The sequence below is a fragment of the Zingiber officinale genome, chromosome 10B (assembly GCF_018446385.1).
Source record: "Zingiber officinale cultivar Zhangliang chromosome 10B, Zo_v1.1, whole genome shotgun sequence".
Lineage (NCBI taxonomy): Eukaryota > Viridiplantae > Streptophyta > Magnoliopsida > Zingiberales > Zingiberaceae > Zingiber > Zingiber officinale.
In genome coordinates, this window is record NC_056005.1 from 58,102,719 (window position 1) to 58,111,617 (window position 8,899).

Genomic DNA, 8,899 nt, shown 5'->3' on the forward strand with positions numbered 1-8,899 from the left:
GAATATGTGATGAGAGAAAATAAGGAGAGAGAAAATGTGATGATAGAATGAGGAGAGAGAAAGTATGATGTGAGAGAACAAGGAGAGAGAGTGAAATGAAAGAAAAATTGAACAAATATACTAAGGGTATTTTCGTCCAAAACTTAATTCTTATTCCCATTCCATCAAAATCCAGGGAGGGGGTGAGTTTCATCCATACCCAACTTTTTAGGTTTCATTCCAAAATCTTGATTCCATTCCCATTAACCAAACACAAGGTTTGGGAATGAATCCATTCCCTCATTCCCAAACCTCTAAACCAAATGTCACCTTAGTCTTGGACCTTGTCATGGGTCCCCCAATTCCCTTCAATGCCTCTTCTTGGCTCACATCAATTGGGGGCGTATATCCTCTTCGGATGCTGAACCATTGGTCGATATTAGTCTTTAGGTACACTTCCATTCGTTTCTTCTAATACAGGAAGTCGTCCCCGTTCAAGATTGGGGGCAAGCGGTATTGTATCCTTCAGTATGGGCCATTTAATTATGAAAGTTCAATTTTTTATAAAAAATTATAATACTAAGTCTTGAAAGGTGTTGCACCAATTTAGTGGAAAATAATAAAATAAAAAAATATGACAAATTTTTTAAGAAGAGGTAAGTTCACCAATTTTGACTAATAGTGGAAAAATTAAAATATAAAATTAGAAAAAGGTGTAAGAATATTTTTTAATAAAAAATAATATATAATTTTTTTTAAAAAGAACCCCCTTGCTTTATTGGTGGTTGCTCCAATTCAGAGCGGCTTGGCTCTAATACCACATGTTAGATTGAAAATACACTAGAGGGTGGGTCAGGACGAGGGATAGATAGCATTCATTGCTTTTTCAAAATTCATGAAAATACGTAGCGGAAAATAAATGAATGAAAGAAGAAGTGCTAACACAAGTAGTTTTACTTGGTTCGGATCCTTCGACGACTCGTACTCCAAGGCTTGTACTCGTCGAGTGCTTTCATTTGACAATGACTATAAGCTCGAAAATATTTCGAGAATTTAAGTACAATGTAATAAACTAAAATGTACCAACAACAAGTAGAGTCTAAGCTTTAGTATCGATTGCCAGAGCATCTTTTCGGCATTGTGAAGAGCTTCTTGGAGCAACGTGTGATAATAAAAGTCAGAGTGACTTATTTGGGCACCTAGGACCACCCTCGAGTGCCTAGAGTGTGCTGATGTGGTTGCATCTCATCAGTTTATCCTACAAACTTCATCTACTCTGTGCACACTTCCAGTCGAAGCGTGTCACTGCAGCCTGTCGTTCGAGTGCCTATCCACCTGTCTGGGTGCCTGGAGCAACTCCGGGAGCTTGGACGAGCTTCAGGCTCTTGAAGCCCCTTTTTCCAACCTTTGATTTTTTTCATCACAAAGTGTTGGCTTGGAAATTCACTAAAGGGGGAGGTGAGAATAGCGATCATCGAAAATTCAATTTAAAAACTAAGTTATACAGTAGAAAATAGAAGTAAGAAAAATAATGCTAACATAAATTATTTTTACTTGGTTTGGAGCCTTCGATGACTCCTACTCTAAGGCTCGCACTCACGAGCGCTTTCATTGGGCAATTCACTAATAGTTTGAAAAGGTTATGGATTTCAAGTACAAGAACTATAAAACGATGTTACCGACAACAAACGAAAATAATCTTGATCGCCAGTTGTTGGAGGAGCTTTTTAACATTGTAGGAACCGTTTCGGAGCACCGAGTAGAAGAGAAAGTCGTAGCAGTTGTTGTTTTGAAGCTCCTAGTCAAGGACCTTTAAATATGTCCATTTCAGGCACTAGGAACCTCTCCGGGCGCCTGGACCACGTGGCTCGACCAATCGACGCACTTCACATTAGCTTATGGATCATTTTTCAGGTCCAGGAACTTGGATCGAGTCTGGGCGCCCAGACCACCTAGGTGCCCTTGGCCCTGCACGAGCGAGCTAGGTCTGGGCGCTTGGATTCCTTCTAGGAGCCTAGACTCCTTCCGGCGCCCGCACCCCTTTTCTTCAGCAGCTTCTTCCTTGCAGAAAAAGGTTAGTCCAGGCAATAGAAAAACATTTTGTTGACGCTACTCGAAATTCCGTTCTGTTCCCCCTGTGCAAAAATTTGTACAAGCACAGAACTTTTCCTAGCAACCCATGTGCTTTTCAGAAGTTAAACTTGGATAGCAAATGAAACTTAACATTATTAATCCAAATTCAACCCATGTGTTCATCAGAAGTTAAACCATATTACAGAAGTTGATTAAATACCTATTTCAAGGATTGGCTTCCAGGTCGTTGGCGAGACACTCAACCTTCATGGGTATGAGATCTATAACGACCCGACCCTCTTGGCCCATTTGACGGCTCATTTGGCGACCCTCGGGTCGTCGACCGTCGGCCCTTATGTCGTCGGCCCATTTGGCGACCTCTCATGTCGTCGACCGACGACCCTTGGCCGTGCCGTTACTCACTAGGACTTTCCACCCCTGGCAGTGGATTTTTGCCTCCCCCAGGATTCGAACTCTAAACCTCCAGGCTTAAGTATTAGAGTTTATGAATCCTGGTAACCAAGTGAGATGATCTCACTTGGTTACCAGGATTCATAAACTTTAATACTTAAGCCTGGAGGTTTAGAGTTCGAATCCTGGGGGAGGTAAAAATCCACTGCCAGGGGTGGAAAGTCCTAGTGAGTAACGGCACGGCCAAGGGTCGTCGGTCGACGACATGAGAGGTCGTCAAATGGGACGACGACATAAGGGCCGACGGTCGACGACCCGAGGGTCGCCAAATGGGCCAAGAGGGTCGGGTCGTTATAATAAAAAGGATTGGCTTCCAGGTCGTTGGCGAGACACTCAACCTTCATGGGTATGAGATCTTCCACCACTTCTTAGATAAAGCCTTTCAAAGAAATTGAATATTTAAACTCCTTATAGTAACCTTAGGTTTAACTCCAGAGACCACAATCAAAGCACAAGATCATTGGCCTCTTGTGTTGGTATTTCAGGATCCATACAGAAAAAATAAACTAACTAATACGTAGTAGAATAATTAACTAGTTGTTGCTTTCCTTTGTTTCAATAGACCTCTTGATCTTCTGCTATATTCCTCTCCTCCTCTTGGACGTCATGTGGGTGACGATCTTCCAAGACAACACCACCCGAACCACTTCTTTGCTTCCAAGACTTTCGACCACCAAGGGATGCTAGAATAGGGAGCCTCCTTCTCTTCTTCTTCTCCTCCAAGCAACCAACCACAAGAAGATGGAGCCTCTTGATGCCACCGACCCTTGGTAAAGGAAACAAGGGGAGAATAGAAAGGGAAGAGGGTCGACCAAAACAAGGATTAAAAGAAGAGATTTAGGTTGTGTTATACCATAAGGCACCATCTACCTCTCTTTTATAATCCTTGGTGAATGCAAAAAAGGAAAGATTTAAAATTAAAACCTTCCTTTTAATTCCTATTATGTGTGGTTGACCCTTATTTGGGCAACAATTAAGGAAAATTTTAAATTAAAATATCTCTTTTAAACCATTGTGGATGGCTACAAAAAAGGAAAGATTTTAAAATTAAAATATCTCTTTTAAATCCCTTTGTGGATGGCTATAAAAGAAAAGTTTTTAAAAATTAAAATATCTCTTTTAAATCCCTTTGAGGATGGCTATAAAAGGAAGGATTTTAAAATTAAAATATATCTTTTAAATCCCATGGAGGATGGCTATAAAAGGAAAGATTTTAAAAAATTAAAACTCTCTTTTAATTCTTTGTGGTCAACCCCTTGCTTAGGCACCAAGCAAGGCTTGGCTGGCCACCTCTTGGGCTCCAAGCAAAGCTTGGCCGGCCCTTGCTTGGGCACCAAGTAAGGATGTGGCCGACCCATTACTTGGGTAAGAAGTGGACTTGGTTGGATACAAGGGGTTTTTTTTTATATAAAGAGGCTACAACAGGGACTTAAAGGAGAAATTGGTTTTGGCCTCCTGATGGACTTGGGCTTCCCGTGCTCAGCCCGAACACCTAACTCAAGTTCATCAATAATAACTCATACCACTAAAGGGTTATTATTGAACTACCGCACCAATCCCATATTACAATATGGGCTCCTTCTTATTATGAGTGCATTAATCTCCCTGTGTTTAAGATATCATATGCCCATTAATTAAATGAGTTACTGACAACTCACTTAATTAACATCTAACTCCAAGAGTAGTACCACTCAACTTCATTGTCATGTCAGAACTAAGTCTACCTGCAGGGTTTACATGACAATCCTTATGTGCTCTACAAGGGGACATCCCATCCTAATAAGACACAGTTTCCTTCTATAATCAACAACGAACCATATAAATAATATTATTTCTCAACTTATCAGGCCTATTGATTTAACGAATAAATCTCACCCTTTGATAAATTAAAGAAATAAATACTAAGTACATATGCTTGTTATTATTTCGGGATTAAGAGTACGCACATTCATAATAACAGAGGTTCTGTTCTTTTATGCAGTCAGTATAAAAGGAACAACCTCAAATGGTCCTGCTCAATACACACATAGTCTACTAGTGTAATTTTATAGTCAAGATAAACTAATACCAAATTACACTACAACCATTCCAATGGTTTGTCCCAATCCATCTTGGTTGTGAGCTACTATTTATAATTTATAAGGAACTGATAACATGATCTTCTGTGTGACACCACACACCATGTTATCTACAATATAAATTAAATGGACAACTGCATTTAACTAAATGCAGACATTTGACCAATGTGATTCTCATTTCAAAATAAATGTTTATAAAAAAATCTAGGCTTTTAGTATACATTATAACAATCTCCCACTTATACTAAAAGACTATGCTGCCATATATGCTACCATACATCTGATCCCCATCCCCTCAACATGCCTATCAAAAGTTCTCACCGGAAGGGCCTTAGTGAAAGAATTTGTCAGGTTATCTTCTGATGCAATCTTGATGACAACAACTTCTCCTCACTTTACGATATCTTGTATCAGGTGATACTTGCGCTCAATGTGTTTACTTGCCTTTTGGGCTCGTGGTTCCTTCGAGTTTGCTACTGCACCACTATTATCATAATAAATTGTGATAATTTTGGACAAATCAGGAATCACATCTATGTCCATCATGAAGTTTCTGAGCCATACAACTTCTTTGGCTACCTCAGAGGCTACCACATACTCAGCTTCCATGGTGGAGTACACTCCTCCATGCTATGGCTCCACCTCCCAAAGTAAACACATATCTTGAGGTCAACTTATTATTGTCCCTATCTGATTAGAAGTCTGAATCCGTGTAACCCACAGGGAATAAATCTGCCTGGTAAACTAGCATATAATCTCTAGTCCTTTTCAGGTACTTCAATATGTGCTTTACGACAGCCCAATGTCCTTGTCCTGGGTTACTTTGATATATGCTAACGATGCCCACAATAAAATAGTTATCCGGTCTCGTACATAGCATCGCATACATTAGGCTTCCTACAGCCGAAGCATAAGGAACTACCTTCATGTCCTCTATTTCCTTTGATGTTTTAGGAGACATCTCTTTAGATAAAGGTACTCCATGCCGAAAAGGTAGAAAACCTTTCTTGGAGTTTTGCATGTTAAAACGAGCTAGAATATTATTGATGTATGAAGTTTGGGATAAGCACAACATTCTTTTCTTACAATCCCTTATTACTTTGATCCCAAGAATATGTCCACATTCTCCCAAATCCTTCATATCAAACTGCTTGGACAACTATACCCTTACGTCTGACAACACTTTGACATTATTGCCAATGAGCAAAATGTCATCTACGTATAGTACAAGAAATACCACCATGTTTTCGTCACTTTTCTTGTGTATACACAAGACTCATCCGGACATTGAATAAATCCATAAGACTGGATCACTTCATTAAACCGGATGTTCCAAGATCTCGAAGCTTGCTTCAGTCCATAGATAGATCGATTGAGCTTATATACAAGATGCTCTTTGACCTTCGCAATGAATCCCTCTGGTTGCCTCATATGGATATTTTCTTCAAGACTTCCATTAAGGAAAGATGTCTTGACATACATTTGCCAAATCTCATAATCCATATGAGCGGCAATAGATAAAAGAATCTGGATAGACTTAAGCATGACTACTGGTGAAAAAGTTTCCTCATAATCGATTCTCTCTTTCTGAGTATACCCTTTTGCAACAAGCCTTGCTTTGAAGGTTTCCACCTTCCTGTCTGCCCCTCTTTTTCTTTTGTAGACCCATTTACATCCAATAACTTTTACACCATTTGGTGGTTCGACAAGCTCCCAGACCTGATTAGAGTACATAGATTCTATTTCAGATTAATTGTACTTTGCTAAGATATTGCATCTTTATCTTTGAGTACTTCATCATATGTCTAGAGATCAGGTTCATTATCACCAGGGATCAAGTCTGAAGATTCTCCCAAAAATATGAATCTATCAGGTTGCCTAATAACCCTCCCACTACGACGAGACACTACTTGTAATTGTGCTTCATTTGTTACACGTGTTGCAGTTTCTTGTGGTATCTCATCTTGTACCGTTGGTACTAAAGTAGACGTTTCTTCTCTTATTTCCTCAAAAACAATTTTACTCATGGGCTTGTGGTTCATTACATAGTCATCTTCTAAAAATCGGGCATTGGTGCTAACATTGACCTTCTAATCTTTAGAACTATAAAATAAACCACCTTTCATATCTTTTGGATAACCCACAAACAAGCGAACTTCTGTACGTGATTCCAACTTATCAGCGTCTCCTTTCAGCACATGTGTTGGACTACCCCAAATCCTATTATGTTTCAGACTAGGCTTACGCCCATTCTACAATTCTATGGGAGTAGACGTTATTGACTAAGAAGGTACCAAGTTCAGAATGTACATTGCCGTTTCCAGAGCATATCCCCAAAATGAATTTGGTAATTCTGAATAACTCATCATTGATCTAACCATTTCTATAAGAGTCTTATTCCTTCATTCTGCCACACCATTCTATTGGGGTGTACCAGGTACAGACAGTTGGGATAGAATTCTGACCTCTGATAAGTAACTCTTAAACTCTCCTAAGACGTACTTGTAGGAGGATCAGTGGTCACCTTGAAAGGGGGTTGGATAGCTAGGCCACCCCCAAATCGATCTCTTTTCTACAAGAAGGTTAGTACGCAGTGGAATACACTAAACAAAACAATGAAAGCAATCAAGAAAAAATACAAACGCTAACAAGCTCGATGTAACGTGGTTCAGAGATTGATTGCTCCTACTCCACGATGTATCCTTGAGGTGGATCAGCCCTTGATCCTTCGGTGGATCAGTCCCCAAAAATCTCCGGCTAGAGCTTCTCCTTCTCGGTGGAGCAAATCTCTCACAAAGAATCTCTCCCTCTTTACAAGATGAAGTTGTTAGTTAGAGCTCTAGAGTCAATCATTTGATGATTGTATTATGGACTTGTTGTATCATATTCTAATATAAATAAAGGCATGTGTTTTGGTTATTATACTTACTTGTATTGGTGCCAAATAAACTAAGTATAATAGCATTCTTGAGTAGAAGGTTCTCACCTATATCAATCGGTTGGTTGAACCGATAGTGAGATGATATTGGGAACACTACTCTTAATCATTCCTAATCGAGTATTAACATTCAGGGAAAATGTTAATGCAATAAGACTAGCATGTAGGTCAACTCGATGACTTGATCTCACAAGTCATGGATATAGAGATATCAAGTTGACACATTGGTATGCATTGGAGAATGTATACTGAATGACCCACCAAGAGAAAGTATCATGGATCATTATATGAGTGTCATATACTTTCTCATGTGGCTATTAGTATGACTACTAGTCCTTGGACCTGAAGTCACCATGGATCCCTACATAAGGAGTTATGTACTTTGGTTTCGTCAAACGTCACCCGTAACTGGGTGGACTATAAAAGCGATTACTGGGTATGTAACGAATTATGCAGAGGGATGTGAGTGATGTAGATGGGATCTATCCCTCCTATATGACGGAAGTGACATCGATATTCTTGATAGAGTGAGACCACGAAGTGCATGGCCATGCCCAAATGAGTCAATATGAGATATTGAGCTCATTTGATTTAGTGAGTTTACTTGGAGTTCAAGATTTAGATTGATCAGAGGATGACACGGTCTATGCCTCACATTGATCAATCTAGATGTCTAGGATAGAAGGACACTTGTCATATATTGTGAAGAGTCACAATTAGTAGTCACAAGGTGATGTTAGATCTCAATATTCTTGTAACTTGGGTAGTAATGATGTGTTGCTAGATACCGCTCATTACTTATGCTCCTAAATGGGTTTAGGGGCATTGCCAATGTTACTAGAACCTATAGGGTCACACACTAAGGACAATTAGATGGAGATTAGGTTCATATGATGAACCAAGAGGATTAGATTCATTTGATGAATCAAATTGGATTAAGAGTAATCCTAATTGGGCTAATTGAGTTGGATTAAAGTTGATTCATGTGTTCAATGAGTCTAATTTAGATTATGACTCATTGAATCAATTTAATTAAATGAATTAGATTCATTATATTAAATTGGCTTGGATTAAATGGTTGGATTAGATCAACCATGAGAGAGATTAAGTCAAGTTTGACTTGACTTGAGAGGAAGATGAGGAGTCAAGTTTGACTTAACTTTATGCCACCTCATTGGTGAGTTGACATAGAGTGGGCCAATGATGATGCTCCACATCATCATGGTTGCTTAAGTGGGATGCCATCTCATGGGAGTTACCAAGAGTTGTGACTCTTGGCATTCCATGGAGGTTACTACATCTCTTAATGTGGCCGGCCACATCAATGGAGGAATAAGTTTCATTTTGTGAGTAATTCTCA